The 27,271-nt window shown below is 37.8% G+C and overlaps 1 protein-coding gene and 1 pseudogene across 4 annotated transcripts in view; one reads left to right on the top strand and one right to left on the bottom strand.

Annotated features, from left to right (window-relative positions):
* Positions 1-27,271, bottom strand: part of LINGO2 (leucine rich repeat and Ig domain containing 2) — a 1,267,465-nt gene that overhangs the window by 293,387 nt on the left and 946,807 nt on the right. The window lies entirely within an intron of this gene.
* Positions 19,041-19,556, top strand: LOC112809650 (transcription factor BTF3 pseudogene; annotated as a pseudogene).

Raw genomic sequence — 27,271 nt, 5'->3', positions numbered from 1 at the left:
TCTCAGGGTAGTTGCAAAACTACTTCCTGTTCTAAAGATATGAGAAGCTTAATTTTCATTTTGATGTATACATTATTTCAATTTTTATATATATTAATATATTATACATGTATATATAATATATAAAATAATATATAACATGAATATATATACTAATAACAGGTAAATTTAAATTAAGAATTAAAAAAAATCAGTGCCAGAAAGGGCCATTATATAAGGGAAAAGGGTCAATCCCTTAAGAAGATATAGCAATCCTTAATGTGCATATCCCAAACAACAGAGCTGCAAAATATGCTAGAGATTATATGGGCAAGATTCTGTATCTGGAGTTGTTCTTACTGGGAAGCAGAGGAAAGAAATGCTGGAGAGAGCTAGTTCTGTCACTCAATAGCTATGTGACCTTGGACAATTCACTTAATTTCCTTGTAATTTGGTTTCTCTATTTTCTGTAAAATGTGGAGTTAATAGATGATCTAGAAGTTTCCTTCCACTGTAAAATTCTAGATCTCTCAGAAGTTAGGTAATTTCATATATTCTGGAATTAGATAATTTTCAGAACACACTCAAATATTTATGATGATAATTTAAAAATAAATACTTTTATGTTTCTAGAGAACATCTGAAATGGTTTATAAAGAGATAATTATATAGACAAAATGGAGGTTATGAAACCATAGTCAACAAATTTTAAAACAAACTATGTTGTAAACGTCTTACTTTGAAGATGGCATCCACTTTTCAAATGTCCTTAGAACATACTAAGTTGCACCCCTAAGCCTAATGTCCATATTCAAAATTGAAAATGTAAGTTATTTAAAAAATAGGAACCATAGTTGAGAGAATTTGGCAGACCATATTTCCATTCTAAACCAACACTATTCTGACCTTGAATCATGAGTAGCATTTTAAGACAAAAATCCAATCAAAGCAATTAGTGGAAATAATACCATATTTACTATCTATAGTAACATATAGAATATACATAGTACATAATAGTATTAGAAAATATTATTCCTTAAAAACCTTGGAAATGATCTCCTTCAACTACTTCTTCATAGCAGTGAAGAAATTAGTAACAGAGAATTTGAGTTATATACTGAGTAGTAAAAGCACTGGATATGGGACTCCAGGTCTCCTGGTATTTCATTACGTCTATATGGAGGCTGTTACAACTACAACAAAATCATAATGTAGATTGGGCATTAATTTACAGAATAACTTTAATAGATAGTCTCAATTTTCCCATATGTAAAATAAATAAACAAAAGAAGCTAGTATTTAAAAAACAAATCTTTTATAAGTTACCTGTTGAAGTGAAAGGTAATCAGGAAGTAAGCGTTTTCAGAGCAATTATCAAACCAAACTTCTTCATGCTTCAACTTGCTAAAAAAATATAGGTATTATTTTCATCAATAAACAAGTGGGAAAAATAAAACAGAGAAAAATTAATGGATGTTTTCAAGCCATTATAGTACATATATTGATTTTCATGGGGGTATTAGAACAGATGAGCATTTTTTTTTTTACAAGAATACAGTTTCATTAAATCTGAAAAAGTACACTGTAGGATATTGACAGGTGCCCAATGAGAAGGCTGTCAACGAGCACTTTTTTTTTTTTGACCACTTAACTCTGCAGGGTACTGTACCAAACACAATGAGATGTCACAAAAGAAATGGAAGGCACGACCTCTGACCTTATAGAAATTAAAAACAAAGACTGGTGTAAACCAATGATTTTAGAATGTATGATAATCTGTCATAGTAGGTGAGCAAGGAAAACAGTCTTATTTCCTTCACTCAGTCGAGAGGTTAATATATTCCTAAGTATTCTCAGCAGTAAGCTAAATGCTTCTTCTTACTCACACTATATTTTTGTAACCATAGTTTAGTAGTTTCTCTTGCATTTTAAGTAAATGTTAAATGAAGAAACTCGTTCTCAAATTCAAATGACAAGGTTGACTAAGACGGTAGGAGTTAAAACCCCAGGGTTTGGAAGCAGTCTCACCTGGGGCCAAATGCCATTTCTGCCACTCTAACCATGTGGCCTCAGGGCCCTAACATGCCCTCCTGGGTCTCAGGCCTCAGTGTCTCCCAACTGTTAAACAGGGATAATAAAAGGCTACCCTCAGAGCATAACTGTATAAATTAAATTATAATACATTCAAGTGCTTGGCATACCTCCTAGTACATAAGTTGTTTAGTAAATTTTAGCTCTTGCTGACATTAATATTGATAATACTGTTATTAATTCTAAAATTTGTTAGAATATATGAAAGAACATTTATTTTTGGGTGCTGTTTCCTCTGTATTATTAGAATATGGCAATAAAATGGCACTTAAAAATAACTAAAAGCTGCACAAAGGTTGGCCTTAACTATTTTCTCTCAACTATTTCTTAATACACTACATCCAGTTTTTCAGAAAAAAGAGACAACCTTTAAGGGCCCTTGATTTACCTGCCTAGATAAAAGATAGACACATATGTATTTATTTCACATCCAGTCCAAGACTATATCATCAGGACACTCAAAATGAAGAAAAATCTTATAGCTTGTAGCAACTGATAGCTTTTAGAGGCACTGTAAATTCCATGAGAGGGTTCACTTCCATCATATCCATCTTTTAACTTATTTATAAAGGTGCCAGGAAATTTGTCCTTTTACTGAAAGACAATTTTACTTTTGGCTAGAAGATAAAGTTCCCTGAAGGCTGTCACTCAAACAACCATTTTACAGTATGGAACACCACATTCAATCTATAAATTGGATGTAAATGTAAATGTAAAGCCAAAAGGTACTATAGTTCCTCATTTACTAGAGGCCCCCCATTATTTATCTTGGCAGATGATATTTCTTTTTTCTCAATTTTATGTCAAAATAGTTGTGAAAATAGATTTAAGTATAGCCCAAAAGAATTAATTAATTTTTTTGCCTTGTTTTGAGCACTCGGAATTACTTAGCTATTTCTAGAGTTACAGTAATATTTGTACAGTTGTTAAAGCATCCCCTCACTGGGAATGTCCCTTTCCCTTCTTCTCTGGTGATTCAGATCTTACCCTTCTGGAGAGCAGTGCTCTACAATGGTGAACAAAGATGAGCCAGACTTCAGACTGGCTTGAAACTGCTCTACTGCTTACTAGCTGAATATCCTGGGGGCAAATTACTGAACTTCTCTAATTTTTACTTTTCCTTTAAATGAGGATTATTGTGAGGATTTTAAAAATATGATGTATGTAAAGCACTTAGTAGAGTACCTAGTACTTCGAATGTCCTAGATAAACTTTACAAGCTATTATTTTGTTATTATGACTATTCTTCAAGATACAGCTCAGACATGATCTTTTCCATGAAACTTTTTTGACCTGCTGTAATAGGACAAACATTCATCTCTGACTTCGCTTCATGTGCAACTCTATGCTGGTTCTCTAATTCGCCAAGTTTCCTTAGCTTTCCAACTCCATTTGCTAGCCTGGAGGTAACAAGTAGATGTGATCATATCTGTGATGTCTGTTTTCTGGGAGGCTAAAGTGGAACATTTGCTCTTTTCTTAGATGTAACTTGAACTTCTTGAGGATTTTTAACTCATTGCATCCCAAACTTTATAACTTATGTTTACTGGATAGGACAGAGCAGTAGCTTTTATTGTGTAATTCATGCACCATTAGGATGGTCTGTGAATCTCAGCAACTGTCGGCAAAACGTCATGGATATGACAAATATGCATGAGTATTTATCTGAGGCTGTGTTTCAGGTTTTTTGTTGGATCTTCAAAGGGACCCACTATCCAACACAAAAAGACAAGACCATTGATTTAGAGACAGATTTGTGACCCAATTTTAGCATCTGAATAGGACTTCCTAACATTTATTTTATGAGCTATCCTTACACTTTGCTTCATTTTTTTTAAAAAATTTGTTTTTTTTTTAAATTTTAAGTTCTTAATCTTCCTATTCTCCTTCAAAAGTAAGATGCATTTTGCCCTACTAATTGCCCAAACAGAGGAGGTTCACGTCGGTCCCTTTCTTCTCAATCTACAGTTGACAGTTATTATACACACATTGTAAAGTTTTAATTTTTCAAGAGCATCTCATTTTATTTAACAAATATGAATTTGGTGCCTCCTTTATGCAGATAAGGTTCTAGGACCGGGGGACTTAAAATTTAAACAAGACAGACAAGTTTCCTCTGCTTCATATATTTGTTTACTACCACAACAGACAGATGCTAACACATAATTTGATTAAATAACAGGTTAATGATATAATTTTAGATAGTGCCATGAAGAAAGTGAAGCAAGATAATGGGATAAGAATGATGATGGTAGGATACATTCCATTCTGTAGTTTTGGAAAGTTTCACTGAGGAAGTGATGTCTGGGCATAGTCATAAAGTGATCTAAAGTAGCCAGCCATGAGAACAGGGAAAGAACATTCCAGCAGAAGGAACGGCAAGCGCCAAACAGCAAGCTTGACATCCTTGAGAAACTGAAACGATTCATTAAAACAATAATAACAAAATAAAAACCTTTATTGGTTTAGGCTGATTAAGGTTACACTTTATTTTTATTGTAGCAAATTTAGAAGATGGAGAAAAGTATAACAATACATATTTCACAAAAAGCCTTTTAAATGTTTTTGGTAGTCTGGTATACATCCTCCTAGAATTTTTAGATGCACATATAGAAAGTGGGAAGGTATAAAATATCCTGCTGTGTATAATTTTTTGTTCTCTCTCTCTTATTTTTTACTTGATTTATTGTGAGGAGCATCTTTCTGGGTCACCAAAATTATTCATGAACATAATTGCTAATGGCTGCATATTAATGCATCGTACAAAAAGTATTATCTATTATGTAATCAATCCCTATGTTAGACGTTTAGGTTGTTTTTTTTAATTTTTTTTTGGCCTGGAATAAATTCTGCAATCAATGTATTTATGAAAATATCTTTGTCATTATCTTTATAAAGTTTCTTGGATTGGAAGTCTGGAAGTAGAATTCATTTTGATCTTGAATGTCAAAATAGCATAGAGCCTGTCAGACTTATTAGTTGATGCACATTTAATATAAAAAATAATCTTTTTTTAAAAAGATTTTATTTATTTATTTGACAGAGAGAGGCACAGCGAGAGAGGGAACACAAGCAGGGGAAGCGGGAGAGGGAGAAGCAGGCTTCCTGCGGATCTGGGAGCCCGATGTGGGGCTGTATCCCAGGATCTGGGATCATGACCTGAGCTGAAGGCAGACACTTACCAACTGAGCCACCCAGGCAACCCTAAAAAATAATCTTTAAAGAGCCTTTTTAACCTACCATTTTATATCAGTCATATGTTTTTACATTTATATGTCCACTGGTCATTTAATAGTATTCCTCAAGATAGAACACCATTCTAATCTGCAGGAGAATGTCTTTAAAGGAGAAAGAAACTTTTTGTGATTTAAAAGAAACTTTTTGTGATTTAAAAGATGTTCTAGAGGGGAGGGGCGTGGGGGGATGGGTTAGCCTGGTGATGGGTATTAAAGAGGGCACAGACTGAATGGAGCACTGTGTGTTATACGCAAACAATGAATCATGGAACACTACATCAAAAACTAATGATGTAATGTATGGTGATTAACATAACATAATAAAATTAAATTAAAAAAATAAAATAAAATAAAAATAAAAGATGTGTTTAGTGAAATGACCTCCCAATGACTCACTAAAATTATGACAACCAGAAGTCTGTGATTCAGAATTTAGAAAAAAAAATTTGGTTTCTTTACATTTCAGTAACAGAAAATAATTCCCAAGGTAACATAACATTTTGGCAATGATGGATCTATTGAAATTTGTACTTACAACTTTACTTTCAGCTACCTTGATCTCCACTGTGTTTTGGCAACTCTCTAATCCACTTGATTATTTATTGTCTTTCTATCTTATCCTAGAGCTATTTTTGCCCAGTGGAGGAGCAACATCAATAAACTACAAGATTTTATTAGGTTTATCCAACAAATGCTGATCTTTCCTGTTGGGCTTAATTTGTTGGTCTGTTCTCATGATTCTTTTAATACATCGTTTAGTGACCTTTCCTTCTTAATATCGTAGCGCTGTGTAACATTAATCCTTTTATGTACTTACATTGGAAAATGAATTATTGATGTGCAATGGCCATTCATGATAATTATAGTGTTGTTGATTAATACATAAAAAGAAGACATGTAGCTAAGCAACTGAGGCAATACATTAAAAGCTACAGAACAGCAAGTTTTATTCCCTTGTCTTCCATTGACTTGGAAGACCAACTTGAACAGGCAACTTAACCTCTTTCCTAATAAATACACCTGTATGATGATGCATCTATGCTATCTGTCACATGGGAATGATATTCTGTATTGATTCTTTTCTTGGATGATAGAATGTGTGTCTAATCAAGCTCATTTTAAAGCACTTCACAGATACAAAGGCTACAAAAATATTGGATAAGGCTGCGATGTTCACTGGAGTAAAAATGCTTCCTGAAAAATATATTTCTAATTAAAGGTTATAAGAAAAGAGAAAAATATTTGTCTTCCATTTTAACAGAGGAACCACTCTTATGACTCTTACCTTATTTTTCCCAAAAGTGAAGACTGAGAACAAAGGGAGAGCTACTAAAATAAATGTATCTAAAATTAAATTAGATATCTTATTTTTATATAAATACATTAGAAGACCATTACAGAAAACTGTGCTGGCTTAAAAACGATTGAAGACACACACACACACACACACACCCCGAAGACCATTAGAATTTGCAACTCTTTAATATTCTGCTCAACTTAGGCTTCTTATGTTTGCTTCATTAAAAAATCTTCTAGGAATTTCTTTTCCCAGTCTGTTGAGATTAACAGTTATTTCACCAGAGAGCTTTTTCAGAGAGGTTTAGAAATAAATCTGAATTCCACAGCCTAACAGAAGCTGTGAACTACAACATGGAACATCTTTGACAGTCATTGGGGTATTTTTCCATCTCATCTGTATGTTCACTGACTTACCAACCATACCAAAGCTTCTATAATGTGTATAAGTCATATCCAAGAGGAATTACCTTTTTCTTCTGAAGCCTGGAAGCTTAGGCATACATGGTTTGACTTTTCAAACAAAGCACTGAATATTTCATAAGTTAAGAAATTTAAGTTTTAAGGCAAGAAATTCACAGGAGGATTGGTCCTATATCACCTTTGTTTGTCTTTTGGGTAGATGTGTATGGGTCTTGTTTTCATTTTATTATTTAAAATTTTTACCCTTTCCAGACTTAGTCTGTATGCATGCAGTGCATAGCATGCCCTAATGAGAAAAGGCTTTGTTCAGGTCCTATTCTGTAAGGGGTGCTGCTTACCTGAGCCTCCTAGTGTTGGTAATCAGAATCCGATGAATGTGCTAGTCAGAATATACACAATTTTTCCTTTATAATACCCACAGAGGTTCCTAAACTTGGAACTTAGTCAGGATAAAATAAGAATTAGCTGAGATTAACTTAAACCAAAATATATGATTGTGGTAGGATATATATATTCAGGCTCTTTTAATTGAAAGCCTAATTATTTTTGCTTCTTTTTCTATGTGATACTGACAGAAGGGAATGGGGTTATTTTCCTTCACCTCCTAGAAAGGTATGGAGATGAACCTCTCCCACTCCTACAAGAGAAGGAATAATAATTTTGCTTGCTAATACTTTGGAATCTGGATTTATGAGCCATATGAAGTCTACTGAGGAAAAAGAAGATTTTTGAGGGAGGAGGAAGAGATGGAGGGAGAGAGAAGGAGGGGTATAATGGGACAGAATGGGAGAGAGAGAAAGAGACACAGAGAGAGAGAGAGAGAGAGAGAGAGAGAGAATGAGAGCAGCTTACTGAAGGAGACAGAAAAAGCTTTTCCTCAGACTGAAAGGAGACCAGCAGAGGTAGATGGGGTGAGAGGATATAAATTGGTCCTGAAAGTCCAAGAGGAATTGTTCAAGAAGGGAAAGACGAGTGAGTGAAACTCTGAAAAAACACTGAAAGAGATATTACCTGAAGGTCCAGAAGCCAAATGGTAGCTCAGTCAATATGTAGCAATGGCCAGCTCTGAATAGAGCAAGATTCTCCACTTCCTAACTCCAAAGCCTTGGCCAGTTGACTCTTTCGTCTGCACCAGTAACTAATATCTCACAAATTGAACACCCAGAAAATATGGTGACTGCCTTTTCTACAAATTTTAGCAGGATGTCAGCAATATTGTCTCCTGTAGGCATCCCATTTTCAAGAAGCTAGAAGAGCAAAAATGAGCAGTAGTCCCCCATACTTCTGCCAGAGAAGGGAAGGACTTGACCTGAAGAATCTTCAGACTCTATAAGGTCAGAGAGTAGATGGTGATAACACGAACAAATAATGATTATGTTAATTGTCTTGGGGCACTGGGTGGCTCAGGTCATGATCCCAGGGTCCTGGGATCAAGCTCTGTGTCGAACTCCCTGCTCAGCGGGGAGTCTGCTTCTCCCTCTCCCTCTGCCACTCCCCCTGCTTGTACTCTCTCATTCTCTCTCTCTCTCTCTTTCAAATAAATAAATAAATAAAATCTTTAAAAAAAATCATCTCGAAGTGTGAATACATGTATAATCATATATACAAAGACCACATCCACTATTTGGAATGGATCAAATGGTAACTTTTTTAAAAAGATTTTATTCATTTATTTGATAGAGAGAGAGAGCCAGCACGAGCGGTGGGGAGGGGCAGAGGAATAGGGAGAAGCAGGGAGCTGGGAGTGGGACGTGGTCCCAGGATCATGGGATCCTGATCTGAGCCAAAGACAGACACTTAACGAAGCCACCCAGGTGTCCCCAAATGATAACTTTTAATATTTTTTCCACTTGGGAACATAGTAATTTCTTTTTTTTTTTTAACATTTTATTTATTTACTTAGAGAGAGCACAGGGAGGGGTAGGGGGAGAGGGAGAGAATCTCAAGCAGACTCCCTGCTGAGCACAGAGCCCAAGGTGGAGCTGGGTCTCACTGTCCTGAAAGCATGACCTGAGCCAATGTCAAGAGTTGGATGCTTAACTGACTGAGCCACCCAGGTGTCCTGGGAACACAGTAATTTCTAAAATGGGAATTATACTTGTTCACAATGGCAAGCATAAGGGGAGTCCTTTCTATTGTATAAAAATAAAGTCTAATGGAATTAAAAACTATCTGAATTAGAAGGGATTTTAAAATCTTCTAGGCAAAGATAAATTCCATTTTATTCCCTTTTTTTTTTCTCCCCAGCCATGCTTAAATCCTACCAGGAATACTGATATCACAAGTTACTAAGAAAGAAAGCTCATGGCATTTCCATCGTACTTATGATAATATTTCAATCATCACCTCTATCCTGGGATATGAATTCAACAGGACTTTCCTCTGCTACATAGGAGATTTGTATCCACAAAATCTCACAATAGTCAAATCTGGAAAAAAAAATCTGGACATATAGTCCTTTCTGTGTTCATAACAATACTCCTTTAGGTTTCAATTTTTTTTAAATCAGACTAAAGAGTTGCCTTTTATTCCCTACCAGGTGAAAAACACACCTAGAGAAAAAACAACCTGCCCTAAAATCAGATGACAGCATGTTACTCAAGCAAAGAACCATGCAATTGCCTAGCAATGGTAATTATAGACTGCAGTATAGAAATTAGTATTTGCTAAGCAATGGGAAATTTCATATGTTAAGCTGTCATAACAGTAGGTTTTATTATTAGAAGATGTTGTAGTTTAACAGGAAAACCTTGGACTTTGTGTTAAGAGGTCATAAATTAATTTTATAATCGGCAACCATCTTGCTTACAGACAAGGCACTTAATTACTTTGCTCCATCATCTGTTGAAATACGAACGCTCAGATTTTTAAAGGACAGTTTGAATTACATATAAAATATAAATCCATTTATGTTAGGATACCATCATCTGGGTAGGATCTTCCTTTTAGGATTATTCAATCTTCCTGGACTTTTTTTTTTCTTTTCCTTAAAATGGATGCAACAATAGTACTTTACGTCTTTGAGCTGATATGAAGAAAAACTCACATAAGATAATGCATATAAATCATTTAACAAAGTACTTGATACCAAATAATGCTTAGTGAATATTACATCTATGATTATTACTTATTATTGAAAATGCCCTACAAAGGATGAAACTTTTTCTAATGCTGAGGATAACTGTCAAAATAAACCAAGAGTTCTGATGACACTTCTACTGTGAAGTAAAAAAAAAGAAAAAAAATTAAGCCATGAAATTATCCTTGAAATGAAAGTATAAGGATACAAATGACTTATTAGAATATATGAAGTTTATATTTACATGAGAGTCTTTTAAAACTGATTTTGAAAAGCATGGTTTTTCTCTAAAGTCTCATATTTTTCTCTGTGACCTTCTAAAAATCTGCCAAATAGTAGCACTAGTTTGAAATGCTATTCTGAAAACTATAAATAATGTAGCCTCCTAGAAAAAAAATAAAAAGGGTGCAATTACCTGTCTATTCTGATGAGGGGTACTAACTGAATATGAAGGTATCTGTACACAAAAATATTATATTTCAGTAAGAAAAACCATAGCCCTAAAACACATTTTTTAAAATACACTATAGATTCATAAAGGCAAATAGAATTTGAAAACCCACACAGCATGAGCACTTATTTAAGGTTTGAATCATTTCTGGAACATTCTTGATAACTAGTCATTCAGTCCGTGTTTATATACCATCAGTGACTGGAAACTTACCACTTTCCAAATCAGCTCATGTTGAAGTTAGGCAACAGGGGTGCCATGGGAGAAGTACAGGTTTTTGGAGTGGGACACACTGGATTTATATTCTGACTCAGCCATGCACAATGAGTATCCTTAGTAAAAAAACAAACAAACAAAAAACAAAAAAAAACAACAAACACCCCCCAAAAAACTGTTTCTGACTCAGCCATGCACAATGAGTATCCCTAGTAAAAAAAAAAACAAAAAACAAAAAACTGTGGTGCTCCAGGTAGAATGGCAAAAATTGACAAGGCAAGAAACAACAAATGGAGAGGTTGTGGAGAAAGGGGAACCCTCCTACACTGTTGGTGGGAATGCAAGTTGGTACAGCCACTTTGGAAAACAGTGTGGAGGTTCCTCAAAAAGTTAAAAATAGAGCTACCCTATGACCCAGCAATTGCGCTACTGGCCTTTTACCCCGGAGATACAGATGTAGTGAAAAGAGGGGCCCTGTGCACCCCAGTGTTCATAGCAGCAATGTCCGCAATAGCCCAACTGTGGAAAGAGCCGAGATGCCCTTCAACAGATGAATGGATAAAGAAGATGCGGTCCATATACACAATGGAATATTACTCAGCCATCAGAAAGGATGAATATCCACCATTTGCATGGACATGGATGAAACTGGAGGGGATTATGCTGAGTGAAATAAGTCAAGCAAAGAAAGACAATTATCAGATGGTTTCACTTACTTGTGGAACATAAGGAATAGCAGGGAGGACGTTAGGAGAAGGAAGGGAAGAATGAAGGGGGGGTGGAAATCAAAGAGGGAGATGAACCACGAGAGACTGTGGACTCTGAGAAACAAACTGAGGGTTTCAGAGGGGAGGGGGGTGGGGGATGGGTTAGCCCTGTGATGGGTATTAAAGAGGGCACGTACTGCATGGAGCACTGGGTGTTATACGCAACAATGAATCATGGAACACTACATCAAAAACTAATGGTGTACTGTATGGTGACTAACATAATAAAAACAAAAAAACCATGGTGCTAAGTCTTAGACTCCTCATGTGTAACATGTGAGTGATGGTCTCTACCTCTGATAGCTTTCTGAGTTAACTTGGCTAGGCCAATTGTTTAATTAATCATCAAGCCAAGTGTTGCTGTGAAGTTGTCTGGCTAACATCTACCGTCACTTGTCTTTAAGTAGATCGCCCTCAATAATGTGGGTGGGTCTCATCAAAGCAGTTGGAAGGCCGTAAGAACAAAAACAGATTTCTTGAGGAAGAAGAAGCTTTGTGCCTCAAGATTGCAGTGTCAACTCCTGCTGAGTTTCCAGCCTGGCCTTCCCTACTGGTTTTGAACTGGTCTGACCTCATTATCATCTCTCTCTCTCTCTCTCTTTTGTGTTCTCTCCATAGATAGATAGATAGATAGAAGGAAAGTGCTTTAAAATTTTCTATGCAAAGATAAATTCCATCTTATTTTTTTTCCCAACAGGAATGACACAACAAGTTTTTGGGAAAGCTTACAGCCATTTCTATTGTGTTCACAACAATATTTGAATCATTACTATCATTACCATATATAGGAATATATTATATATTTTCTATACTCCATAAATTATAGATATGTAAATTTATATAATGTATACATAGAATATATAATAATAACCTATTGGCTTTGTTTCTCTGGAGAACACTAATTGACAGACTACCTCATAGGAATACATCTCCTGAGATAAAAAGGTACTCAATAAATCTGAGTCCTCATGGCACCTTTTTGAATGTTATCTGAAAACTGTTTTCCTGTAGCCTCTCCTATTAGTCAAAGTTCTAACAGAGTAAGTACAATGTATAATCCTATACTGGATCTTGTACTGGTACTATAAATAATATGACTGGGACAATTGACCAATTCAGTATGGGCTCTCAAGTATTACCCTTAATTAATTCCCTGTATTTATGTAAGAGAATATTCTTGTTTTTAGGAAATATGCACTCAAGTCATTAAAGGGTACAGGGCCATAACATATGCGACCTACTCTTAAATGGTTCTAGAAAAAGATGTAGACTAGAGAAATATAAAGCAAATTTGGTAAAATGTTAACAATTGTTAATTCTGGGTAAAGCAAACAGGTGAATTCTCTGTACCATTCTTTCAACTTTTCTGTGTGTTTAAGTTATTTTTAAAATAAGAAGTTTACACAAGAGGCAAGAGAACAAGGTAAGTAAAATGACATAAATGGGCCCAAACCAAAGCCTTGTCTTTTTTTTCTTAAAGATTTTATTTATTTATTTATTTGAGAGAGAGAGAGTGTGAGACAGCATGAGGGGTCTGCAGGGGGGTGAAGGGTGGTGGAGGGGCAGAGGCAGAGGGGGTAGCAGACTCTCTGCTGAGCAGGGAGCCAGACAAGAGGTTCTATCCTGGGAGATCTGAGCCGAAGGCAGAAGCTCAACCAACCAAGCCACCCAGGTATCCCCAAAGCCTTGGTCTTATTAGCATCTTCCTAGCACCTGAAAGCTTCAAGGCTTTAGCCTGTCAGACTTACTGATAATTCTGTTCCCTACAAACTGACTGAACTGAGTCACATTCAAAGTGGGAAAGGGGGTTTGGCATCTGAGATGATCAGAACCAAGCTTGAAGATGCCCAATTATTCAGTCATTCTTCTATCACTGGCTTATATTTTCATGTGTGACTGATTAGCAGTAGCTTTAAAAACTGGAGCTTTAATAACATTTAAACTTAGTCTGTTTTTTCTTTAACATGCTCACAATTTATCTATCATTTCAAAATGCCTCCCAAGTTTTGGCTTGTTAAAGCTTCTTGAGTGAAAGGAGGCACCAAGATAACCCAACAGGGCCCATTTGATAAAACACCCGAGAGAACCATTGACTGTGGGGCATTGTAAGGTGATTGTCAGCACATTACTTGAACAGTAAAATGTTTCTCAGAGAATGAACTTTACTCAGAAGACTACTACAAAAAAGTTACAACTTTCGGATCAATTGTCCTGCCATTTTCTCTGATGCAACTAATTATGACCCACCTAATGGAAAGAAGAGGCCATGCAGATCCTGTTGTTTTCAGAGCGAAATTGGAACCTCCCAGATTGCTCTCAAAACTCAGCTTAGAAAATTTTACATTTGGTTAGATGCCCTACAATTTCAACTCCAACTAACATAGAGCTGACAGGGATTTGCCTTTTCTCTTCTCTACCTCAGAGTTCTTGCTGCATGTACATCCTGTGGTTTCTTTCTTCTCTTTTCTTGATATCTGGATGTCTGTGGCCTCTTGATGTACAGGCAATCCAACCAGAAAATCAAAACTCAATCCGGTTCAGCTCCTTACTCTCTGCCTCTTCAGAAACTACAAAGACTTAGGTAAGAATGTCCATTAGCACCTGCGAACCTCCTCCTGACTCAGTCATTCCTGTCTCTTGTGCCCTGAGTGAGCTTTGACCGTTATTCATGCCCACCTCAAAGCAGCACACATATCATCATTCCACACCACAGGACAGCCGCAAACATCCGAAAATAATGTACTAACTGTGCCCCTCTGCGCATCTATCTGGGGCAAAACTATCACCAGAGAACAGAGGAAACATTAAAGAACTGTGTTACTCATGTCTTCAGAGTGCAGAGAGGAACTGAAGAATGGGTTCTTCCAGATTTCAAGATGGTACGGAAAGTCCTATTGATGTAGGGTGGGCAAGACCTGACCTTCATAACTACCTTTTCTGCTACAGCAAAGCTGCAGACGGTCTCAGTTTCTATTTCAGAGTGAAGACGCTTCAGAAGTCTCTGTTCTTTTTTGTTTTTGCTCTTCTTGATGAAGCATTTAAATCCATTAGTGAACCAACCTTTTTCTCCTTTCAAATCTTCCTCATGTTTCACCTAATCAATCCTACACATGGCTACCTAATTCATCTTCCCTCATTTTACTCCTTTGCTTAAAAAAATAAATAAAACTCCCAAACCTTCACGTCCAGAATGAATGTCAGACTCTCTTATCTAGGATTTAAGGTTCTCTAGAATTTGCTATGACCACCCTTCCAATAACTTACCTCTGCCCTCTCACACTGGCTTTCCATGCCACTCTAGACAAACTATTTCATGTGTTTTCCTCTAAATACACCTTGTGCTCCTCCACCTGGGGGCCTCTGCTGGCCATCTCTAGCCTGCGGTGTCATCTTAACCCCCACCTGACATGGCCCAGTTTCCATGTTTCCTCTTTTATGAGCCTTTCATGATTACCTCAGACATAAACTCTTCCTATTCTGTATTTCTGAAGTAGTTCCCACATGGATCCATAACCCATCCTCCCACCGTGGACTCCAGGAGGCCCCAGGTTCCTTCCGGGGTATGGAGTCTAGCACAGTGTCCAAGAGCAGAGGCTGTAGACCCAGAGAACACAAGTTCAACTCTTAACTCCTCCATTTCCTGGCTCAGGATCTGAGCAAGTTACTTATTAATGTTTCTGAGCCTCAGTTTTTTCATTTATAAAATGGGGATTTAAAAAGGCACCCACTTTACACACAAGGACTAAATGTGTTAACACTATAAAAAGCACTTAGACTAATGCCTTACAACACAGTATCTACCATGTGAGTATCCACCAATATTAGTGTTACTTGTGCACATCCCCTACACACAAACAAATGCAAGAGTGCTTTGCATATAGGCATTCTAAAAACATAGGTTCAACAAATATCAGACAAGTCCAGGCAGCTTTTGAAGACATGCTCTTGATTTTCTATAGTAATTCCTCTTATGCACTGACAAAAACTGACTTTTAAGGGGAGGATTTCTGGTTAAACACTTCTTTGGCTAAAGATAAATAAAATTTTAAAGTATAAAAAAAATCTGTGAAGTTATCTGAGGCAAGGAATGGAGACTCTTACAAGATAGATACTCAAAGTCATACAGGAAAACTTGGTGACATATAACCCTAGAACAGAGTTTGCATGATATAGCTATGAAGATAAAATATATCACTTTGCAGGTTTGCAGGTTATTACATTTTACTGAGCTGGGTGATTTCATAAGAAAGTCAATGTGCAGGAAGCCAGGGGTCCTAGATTTTATTCCTGATTTACCAATGAGTCCATTTTGAATCTAAGAAGATTCTCCACATAGCCTAAAATAAAACCGAGGTGATATTTTTTCCAAGGCTTTTTTCTGATTTGTAATATAATGTATATCAAATTGACAAAAGGCTATAAAGTTAAATCACATTATTACATTTTAAATCAATTGCCTTTACCAAAAGAATTGCAAGCACATCAGGTCAGGACTTATATAACCACTGAACTCACAGTTTTCCACCTGTCAAAGTGAAATTACAATACTCTCTTTAGGCATTATACCTCAATATCTGGAAAATCATTTAGTACTGATTACTACATTCTCCAGTTATACACATCTACACAGAGGGATAATTTTGAATCCATGGTTTGGTGTACAAATTCTGAGTGATTTTCTCCACTAATCTGTCTCATCTCAGCTATTTACTTCCTCATCCACAGCGCCATGTAGTGGGCACACGGAAGTACTGGTACTTCCCAGAATGCACCCTGTTCTTCCCAGCCCCTCTAGCTCCACACATATATCACCTCTTTTTCCCTCCTGTGATGGCTAACTCTCACACATCCTTTAAATTGCAATCCCAATGTCACCATTTTTTCCTTTCTAGATTTTTCTGAGCAGGGTTAAACATGTCCATCTCTTGTGTTTCTGTAGTGCCATGATCACACCTCCACATTCCTACTATTATAATTACTAGTTCACGTCTATGACTTGATTTTAACTGTGGAGCCCCAGAGGACTGGGATGTGGATGAATTCATCTTTTGGTCTGTTGTGTCCAGTACAAAGTAGGTCTTCAATAAATACTATTTCAATGAGTGCATGGATGAATTTCTTTCTTTCTCAATGGAACATTAAGCTTTCTGTCCATGTTAATCTCCTCCAGATTCAATATATCTTACTTTTACATAAACCAAATCTGTTTTAATTTTCATGTAAAAGTCATGTTTGTCACAGACATCCATTTATACTTTTCAGAAAACCTTCTTTCATCCCAAAGTCTCCCCCAAAGTTACGGGTTTTATGGACAAAGTGAATGCTTTCATGTTTAATACTATGATCTTGCATTTGACGGCAAAGTAAGTTTTCTGAATTTCAGAACCATCTTTTTAAATCAATAATCCCTCCCCCGTGTCCACCTGATAATCATAAAGTATTTGCATATGCACACAGTCCACTGTACTGGAGTAGTTTCTTTCCCCCAGTTTCATTAGTGTAAGCCATCCATAGGTCCATTCATCAGTCCATCCATCCATACAGCTGGCAATGACTATTATGCATTTATTGTCTACCGGGCCCTGAGCTCAGGGCTAGAGATCCAAAGATTAAAAAGACTTGCCCTCACTGAGCACACAGTCCACAGAAGACAGGCAGGCCAAATAACAACCATGACAACAAAAGAGAACACAATGAGTTAAATCCTGCTAGAGAACAGTGCAAAGGACAAAGGATGAAATGCAGGAAAGCAGGGACTCTCTCATATAGTTTGTAAAGAAAGATTTGAAAGACTTCAAATGCCATACCTCTAAGGATCTGAAGATACCCTGGTGTCACCCAAGATCATCCTCTCCACTGACTTTTGCAAAGGAACAGGAACAACATCCTAACCTTGCCACAGCATCTCTCAGTTGTTCTCATTTATCATCAGGAAGCACTTTATCTGAAACCCACAGAGCCCTTTCCCCAACGGCTAGCCTGTGGGGTGATGAAAACATGGGAGCCGAGCCTATCAGTGCTTGTATCAAGCCACAGCAAAAGTTGTAGCCCATGAGTCATGGCTCTTTTCATGTGTTTCCAGATCTGTGGGAGGAGAGGCCTTTGGCTGGCAGCACTGGCAATCCAGCACCTATGATCATCACTGGGACAAAGAAAGACGCTGGAGCCACCAGGAGAGCTTCATAATCCTCCCACCTCCCTAAAGTGTGCATATCCCCAATGCCACCACCAGACCATGCCTCAAAATAGCGTGAGAGCCCAAACCCACATTTTCAAAAAAAGGGACAAATAAATTAAGCTTCTGCCACCCACCTCCCTTATGTGCAGCTAAGGAAAATCAAATGAAATAAACAAGCAAATCAGCAGCTGGTAGGTGAGCTTCAGATCACGCATATGGTTTGAAGGCTTTGCCAAAGGGTTCTTCGTGAATTGGATTTGTTCTGTTGGGAAGATAATAATTAGTAACCATACCACTAATATTAATGCCTTATATCTATTGAAAGCTTACTGTGTGCCAGACACCATGCTCACAATTTATGTGCATATTCTATTCAATTGTTAGAAACTTCACAAGGTATGACTGTCGCCCAGACTTTACAGATGAGGACTTTAAGGTTCAGAAGGGCCTAACCCATTTGCCAAGGTTCACACACGCAGTAGGTAGCTGAGCAGATTCTATGCCCATCAATGTCTTAAACCTGCTGCTTGTAAAACAATATACTTTCCTAAAGATGAAAGAAAATATATTCAGGTAGGATCATTAAAGCATGCGTGTTCTTCCCTATCATCAGTTATTCAGCAACCTATAGATTCATGTGATGTTTTTGCAATTCAGCAACAAAGTCTTCTTGACCTAGTCATTTCCCCCTTGCTCTGTATTTTTAAGAAGTCGTCAAAAATACTTAGGACTTCTGAGTTGATTAATCACAGAGGGAAAAATAATTTTTCCCTATTGTTCCTAGTTTGTTTAGGTCATGTTTTAGTCAAATTACTACTCTTACATACACACAAATTACAAATGCCCTTTATCTACTAAGAAATTAGTTTTATATTATTACTTAGCATAATTTAGAAAGAATTTTCTATATTTAGAGAGGAAGAGATATTTTCAGTGTCTGTAATCAGCAGTCTGAAGGGTTCCCAATAAAGAAAAACATAGCTCTTTAATTAAGAAATGAGAAATTGGGTATCTTTCACTTAACAGTTATTACTCTTCCTCAGAGATAACATAGAAGTTGTAACTAGCATATCTGCCAAATATTAAAGAGGCTTGGAGGGAAGGTGATTTAAATAGCTTTAACCATTCTTTAATTTAAATTGCAAATCTACCAGGAACCAGCCCTTGAAGATCTCAGTGGTTTCAGGTCGGCCCAGAAAAAGCCTTCCGCATGGTACTCTGAATGGTGAAAAAGAAAGAAAGTAAAAGCTGCCATCTTGCGTCCCCGCGTGTGTGCACCTAATCTCACCTGGTTCGCCCGAGACCCCCTGAGCGCCAACCCTATTCCCCCTCGTGGTCCCATTTCCGCTCCAACAAGATGAAAGAAACTATCATGAACCAGGAGAAACTCGCCAAGCTGCAAGCACAAGTGCGCATTGGTGGGAAAGGAACTGCTCGCCGAAAGAAGGTGGTTCATAGAACGGCTACAGCAGATGATAAGAAACTTCAGTTCTCCTTAAAGAAGTTAGGGGTAAACAATATCTCTGGTATTGAAGAAGTGAATGTTCACAAACCAAGGACCAGTGATCCACTTTAAACCCCCAAAGTTCAGGCATCACTGGCAGCAAACACTTCCGCCATTCCAGGCCACGCTGAGACAAAGCGGCTGACAGAAATGCCACCCAGTATCTTAAACCAACTTGGTGCCGACAGTCTGACTAGTTGAAGAAGACTGGCTGAAGCTCTGCCCAAACAATGTGTGGACGGAAAAGCACCACCTGCTACCGGAGAGGATGACGATGATGAAGTTCCAGATCTTGTGGAGAATTCTGATGAAGCTTCCAAGAATGAAGCAAACTGAATTGAGTCAACTTCTGAAGAAGATAAAACTTGAAGAAGTTACTGGGAGCTGCTATTTTATATTATGACTGCTTTTTAAAATTTTATTCATGGTTCTGATAAAATCTGGATCTCTAATATTTTTAAGCCCAAGCCCCTTGGACACTGCAGCTCTTTTCAGTTTTTGCTTATACACAATTCATTCTTTGCACCTAATTAAGCTGAAGAAGCCTGGGAATAAAGTTTGAAACAAGTTTAATAAAGTTCTTTGCCTAGAAAAAAAAAAAAAGGAAAGAAAGAAAGAAAGTAAAACGTGGCTGTACTCATTCTGATGCCTTCAGTATCTGGGGCAGCTGGAGAGAAAAGAGGGCTCTCCAACAAAGGCCCTGAAGCCTTTTAACTCAGGGTGCCCTTCAGCTGGCATCATCAGCATGACCTGGGAGTTCTTCAGAAAGTAGGATAACAGGCCTTATCTCAGGCTTTCTGAATTAGAATCTGCATTTTAACATAATGCCCAGGTGACTTCTAAGCACACTGACGTTTGAGAAACACCACTCCAAAATGCTCCATTGGAATCTGCTCTAAACACCTGCCATGTGCAGCAAGGGTCAATGGACAGCTGAGCACAACTGCTCAAGTATGAACACAACAAGTCAAGTATGAACTTTCCTGCATCCTTCCCCTTCTCTCCCCATGTCACCAGATATCAGAGTGCGGTCTACGAAGTCTCTAGTTTGTCTCACACATCTTCGTTCTTCCTTCTCCATGAAGTTGCCAAGCTTATTTCTGCTTCCGGCCTTCTGTAGCTGCCGGAACTCCCGTGCCATCCAATGGCTCTTTCCTTCTCAATAGTCCGGTTTCAACTTGAGTATCTCTTCCTTGGAGAGCCTCCCCAATGACTCCCTTCCACACTCCCTGAATTTTCTTTCTTCATTCAATTTACAATCCCTGAAGATATCTTATTTGCACACTTTCTTTAAAAGAACAAAAACAACCTTTAACAATGGCCTCTCTTCCTTTCTTATTCCCTTTTCCCGTTTGTTCCCCTACTTCCTTTGCCCTTGAACCTTGACTAACACATGATAAGATTTATAAAAACAGCTTTCAAAAGAACTGTTCCAGCAGTTTTTTGGATGGTCATGCAACAATGACCCTATGCAAGACAACCAAGGGCAAAAAAACCTCCAACCATTCCAACAACAAGAGCTAAAGCAGGTGCAGATGAAACTGCTCTCTGAGCCAGACCACAGGCACAGGCACCCCTCTTTTCTCCTCACCCTGTAAAATCCCCACCTGGCTTTGACCTGGAGAGTTACCTGGTTTTCAGGTGCTTCTGATGCACATCGGCTGATTAAAGGTTTTAACCTCTTTTGGAGTCACTTGGATTTGTTTCTTTTGACATCATTCATTATATGCCTATCTCAATTAGAATGTAAGCTCTGTATAGTCCTTATCACTAGGGTCCATCTTTCTGGTTCCCCACCATCACGAGAACCTCAAATAATGCTTCTTGCATCGTAGGTGCTCAATAAATAATCTGTGGGCTGACTTTTATTTTAAAAGGAAACCAGCTTGTTCCTAACAACCTATATGATTGGTTCTTGCCTATATGTGAACTATCTCATGTCCCCTTGCTCCTTGGAAAAGACCGTTTATTCCATACACCTTAGTTATCTTGCTCTTGAATGCAGCCCCTCTTTACACTGGTTTCATGGCCTTAAGTATCATCTAATCCTGTCAGTGGAAAAAGTATAGTGGTCCTTTTGTAAAGACAAACAAAACAGAGCTAAAATTTATCACACTTAAAAAAGGAGCCACAAAAACTATCCAGAATCTTTCATTCAGGGACAGTGGTCGCTTAATGTTTTGGTAACCAAGCCCCTAATAGTGAGCGCTCTTCTAAAAGCTCTCAGATACACTGGGGCTCAGGAAAGCCAGCGAAGGACTGCACAAAAAATTCCAAGCTACCGGTCAGAGGAAGGAGGACCCCAGATTGAATTCTGCCATATTGTGCCCATTTTGCTCTGCTCCTTACTATTTCATTTAATTAACTCCTTCTGCAGAAGAGGAGTTAGGGTTGTTACTATGACTTTGGGTAAGCAAGGGTCCCATCTGTCCAGGGAGGGGAAGGAAACACCTTAATCCTTTGGCAGCAGTTACACCCAAGTGAGTGGTTCCTGGCATTGCTATTTAGAAAGTAAGCCTGACAGAAGCTCTGTGATCTTCCAACATGACAATGTTTAAACTTATAGGCCACTTAGCAAATGTTCCAGGCACAGTTATTATCCCCCCTCCCTGGAGAGTAATGGACAAAAAAGGGACTCCATTTTCCTCCAGATACTAAGCCCCATCTGATGGCAAAGAGACTGAGCAAGGGCCAGACATGAGCTACAGAGAATAGTTAAGAAACCATTATATCAATCCCGGAGCAGAGAGGATGGAGAGAACTGGATATATTTGAGAGCTAAAATGGAGTTACAATTCTTTTTTTAAATGGAGTTACAATTAATATTTACTATAGATGATGGTATATATGGATATATTTTATAATTCATGTTATTGTATTATCTCAGTAACCAAAGCATAAAAAGTTAGTTCTAACCATAAGTATCAAAATAATGTTTCCGAGACACCAATTTATTTTCAGCCATTCTCTCCTCTGTCCCACCTCTGCGCCTTATGCAAACCTCTATTGTATTATTCTAAGACCCAGTTGTAAGAGTACATTTAAAAGAGGAAGGTCCTTTTAGGAAGATTTTTTTTTCTTCTGGAAATTTGCAAATGTAAGACTAATGTTTGGGTTACACTGACATCCAGATATATTTGATAGCACATTCTCATTTTTTACTGAGTTCATAAATAACTGGGAAAACTTCCTCCATTATAAATTAGAAGAAAACCACATGCATAATGCTATCTGAACTGTGCATATTGAAGATTTTTCTTCACTTGCCTCTTAAAATTGGATTTATCTCCCAATTATTTCCAACTTCCAAGACAAATTCACACACAATTATATTAAAATGCAATTTCTTTGTAGGCTATTTTTGCTAGGTCAAACAAATTCATTCATTAAGAAGAAGTATGATTAAATCAGTTTTACATGAAACAGTAGGAAGTGGTAGCACAGTAGCCTGGCACCCTTTTACAACACCCAACACGGTATGGTGTTTCTTTGTTCCAACCAACTTTGAGATTTTCCAGTTACTCTAGTTGTCTTTCCTCATGGTGGGTATTCCCCACAATAGCTCATGCCCTTAGTGATTCTTGGGTATATTCACAGTATAATCATAGTAGTTTTAACAGGGTCCTGGAAACTAATTACATTAGTTGCTCATGGGTCTTTAGAGTGGACAGACAGTTCCTCCGCATTCAGCTGTAGAGAAAGCCTTTATTGATTTCCTGTCACTGGGGGTATCTTCATCTCTAGACCCCAAGTCATGCCTATTTCCAGTTCAGAATGCTGGTCTTGTGTCCTGTGAAGGCCATGTTCTAGGTAGAGCAAATCAAGCCTCATCGTTTCACCCCCATGCTGGCCCTCCTTAACTTCAGTCTCCTCCATCTTCAACACTTCTTATGCCCGCCTCATCCTCCTTTATAAAACCTATTTCCTTTCTCCCAAATGATCTCCTTTAACTCTTAAACTCTGCCCCTAAGTCACTGAGTGCACATGAGTGTGTGTCTTCTGTTAAAATACCACACACATTATCTCCTATGGCGTTAACATACCAAGGTGAACCGCTCAAGTCAGATTCATCACAAGGCATTGAAAAAAAAAATTGAAAATTCAAAGCCTTTGACTTCAAAAAATATCAGGTGAAGTGAATATCATTAAAAGAATGGATTTCAAGGGCGCCTGGGTGGCTCAGTTGGTTAAGCGACTGCCTTCGGCTCAGGTCATGATCCTGGAGTCCCGGGATCGAGTCCCGCATCGGGCTCCCTGCTCAGCAGGGAGTCTGCTTCTCCCTCTGACCCTCTTCCCTCTTGTGCTCTCTGTCTCTCATTCTCTCCCTCTCAAATAAATAAATAAAATCTTTAAAAAAAAAAAAAAAAAAAGAATGGATTTCAAGAAGTGAGAGACCCACCATTCATGTTTTCTCGATCTGTAGATAGCATGGCATCACCACTATTTTATTCAAGGAAATAGAACAGGGTGGGAAAAATCCAAGGCTGCCCTGATGCAAGGGAGGTCAGGGTGTTGAGCAGAGCGCAGTCAGGAGAGGGTGGCAAGATGTAGCAGTGCAACGTGAACTGCACAGATCTCGTCTCAGATCCTGGCTCAACCGTTAATGCATCACAGTGGGCAAGTTACTTAAACTCTATAAACTTCAGTTTTGATTCACAGAAAATAAACATAATAATACTTCTTCATAGAGCTTTTGAAAATAAAGATAAAACATGTAAGGTGCTTACTGCATGGCTATGGGCCAGAGGGATTTTACTATCAAAAATTCTGAAATCTTCACATCAGGAAGCTGCTATTTTTAGATTTTTGACATGATACAGCTACAGGCTTTTTAAAATTTTGGCCCTGATATCTATTTTTTTAAAAGATTTCATTTATTTTTTTCCAGAGAGTGAGAGTGAGTGAGAGAGAGAGCGGGGGGCGGGGGGGGGGGAGAAGAGGGAGAGGAACAAGCAAGTTCCATGCTGAGCAATGAGCCCCAAGTGGGGCTCAATCTCAGGAACCTGAGATCATGACCTGAGCTGAAACTAAGAGTCTGTCGTTTAATTGACCGAGCCACCCAGGCGCCCCTCCTTATAGTCATTTCTAATCCAGTTGCTCACCATCCTCTCTTACTCTACACAGAGCTACAGTCACAATGCTATGTTCATGGTTTCCCATACAGACCACAATACTATGTTTTTGCTCATCTTCATTTTCAGTACCACCTCTCCCCACCACCTTCATCTCTCCTTGTAGATCTAGATTCTGCCTCATGAAGACTTCCCAGGTTGTACTGTGGCTCAGTCAACTCACCTCTCTCTAAATATCTGTTATGTATGTAACATGCCACTTGCCGATAACACTCTGTTGGATCTTGCCCCAGGTATTTCAAGATATCACCAAAAGGAGTCAACATGGACTCAAAAATATGAATCGTCACTACTATACTCTTGTATCCCTCTTTCCTTCTTTGTCAGGAACACTGATATTTCAGTTAGGTACTGCTCTTTCACTGAGCACGGATGCTTCTGCATGACACCTGGGATGCTTCCAGACCCTCCTTGTTTGAGTGATTAGCCAATGATTAGCTGCATCTTCCAGTTCCCCAAACGAGACACTATTCCTGAGGCAAAGTGGGGGGCAATGCCTCCATTCCTTTTTGTTATCTTCTATTAAAGGATACAAACTTTATATCTACTATTTTATAGATGTAAGAGCAATATCTCATGAATATTAATATCTTCCACAGGATTTCAGTTCTATGCCACCATTCTTTCTCTCTAAAATTCTCGTATGAGTCAGTTGTGAACGGAAATGCTATGTTGGGGACAAATTCAACCAGCTCATCATATCACTCTACTCCTCTGATGACTAAGCCTTACTTATCAGGTCAGGTTTGTCTACTGATTCTCTTCCTTTAGATTGTTTCTTCCTGCCCCCCCCCCCCAGTCTTCAGCTCTGGCAGCTGCCCAAGAAACTCAGGTTTTCCCAAATAATGAATTTCCTGAATGGACCTAGCTTAGACACAATCTTAGACTACACTATATTCATATCATTTATTGTGTTCGTTTTACCCAAAATCATTTACTTCTTCAAGTGGTAATTTAGTCTTTTATGTTTTTGTCTTGTCTCTGCATCTAGATTGTAAGTTCCTTTTAGGACAATGAAGGGCATATCACAAGCTCTGAGAAGCTAAGCACTATGTTATGATGTAGTAGATACTGATAAATATTTTCTGAGCAATTTGGGGGGGATGTTAAATGGAGTGATAAACAGAATTTCAGAAGATGTGGATGAAAGACAAAGAATGCACATCTGAAGATGATACGAAAATAGTGTATAGAAAGCGCTCATTAATTCAGCAAACATTTACTGGGGAGCTATTAAATGTTCATCACTTCATTAGGCACTGGACTACAATGTAAATAAGACACACCAATGCCACAAGGAGATCTCAATCTAATAAAGGAATTCAATATGTTCAAAGGTATAATTTTTTTGCTTTAATGGCTATAACGAATATAAACTTAGGGGAGTATGGGAACAGAAGCATGCAAAGAAACCCAAGAATGTTAAAAGGTTGTGAATTGCAGTTCTTACAAATAAACACAGGGTACTACCAATGAAGTTATTACATCATCTTAGTGTGATTTCCTTTTTATATAGCTACTACTCGCAAGTTTGTTTCAATTAAGACAACATCCATTTGCAGAAGTGGAAGGTTCAGAGTAGATGTAAAAACCTGGGAGTTGTTTAGATACCAGGGTGATCTGAATGGTTGGTAATGCTTTGGGGGCAGCTCTTAATGTATCCATTAGTAAATATATTTGGTGTTCTCCTCCATTCAAAGAATGAAAGAATTGGGTCATTCTCTCTGCAAGCAATGCTAAATGGGTACATGCAACATGCTGGGCCAGTGCCCAGTGTTCTGTAGTGACTTTTCTATTTGATTAACTGCAAAATGTATGTTTTTCCTAAAAGCCACTTGGCCAGTGCCTAATTCTTCCCTGGGATAGTCAGACCTTGAATTGACTCACATTAGACTATTAAAACCCAGCAATTATTTTGTTATATAACAACAACCTTAGCATTTATTTCTTTTTTTCATAACAACATAAGAGAAACAATATAACAGTTATTATAATTATTTAAAATGGTCCTTTTTAAGAATTTCATTCAAATACAAAAACATCTGATCTGACCTGCAAACTCTAAAAAGTAGCTGCCTCAATTTCTTTTTAAAGAGGAGGAGTATGAGAGACTATGGACTCTGAGAAACAAACTGAGGGTTCTAGAGGGGAGGGGTTAGGGGGAGGAGTTAGCCTGGTGATGGGTATTAAAGAGGGCACATATTGAATGGAGCACTGGGTGTTATACGCAATGAATCATGGAACACTACATCAACAACTTATGATGTGATGTATGGTGATTAACATAACATAATAAAATAAAATAAAAAAAACCAGGAGGAGTTATTGAAAAAGAAGGTAAGGGGAATGTGTATGGCATGGACAGAACATGCTAAATTTACAGATACCTAGAGCACACTATAAATGTCACTCTTTGCAACAGCAGGAAGGTAATTTTATTTTAAACATTAGAATACAGTACGTAATTTGGATATATTGGCAAGGAATTTTACTTCTGATGTTTTAAATGTAATATTCAAATTTGAATTTTCAGTCTAATTGATTCCTAAAGTAAATGAGAGTGCATATCCTTTTGTCTTGAGCATTAAGCCTCAGTTGACTATTAAAATATATCCACAGTAGTAAAATGTCATATGCATATTCATTCTTTCATCAATCCATTAATTCACTTATTCATAAATACATATTAAGGGCCTGTTAGGTGTCAGGCTTTTTTTTTTATTCATTCAATTATCATCACCTCCATCCATCAGGGTCTCTTTTAGGGGTAAAGATTGCCACAATAAGAAGGAAACAGTTCCCAGCCTTAAGATGTTTATAGTCTGGCAGGAAAGGGAAATAGAGATGTGGACAGCAGCTAATACAGAGGGAAGTGAATTCACAAATAACAGATTGTTACTAATTGATTTATGCTATCCT

This window comes from Callorhinus ursinus, unplaced genomic scaffold, assembly GCF_003265705.2.
Source record: "Callorhinus ursinus isolate GAN/ISIS: 27379988/994484 unplaced genomic scaffold, GSC_fseal_2.0 scaffold42, whole genome shotgun sequence".
NCBI classification, from domain to species: domain Eukaryota; kingdom Metazoa; phylum Chordata; class Mammalia; order Carnivora; family Otariidae; genus Callorhinus; species Callorhinus ursinus.
Note: the sequence above shows the minus strand (reverse complement) of the source record. Positions and strands in the feature narration are given on the sequence as shown.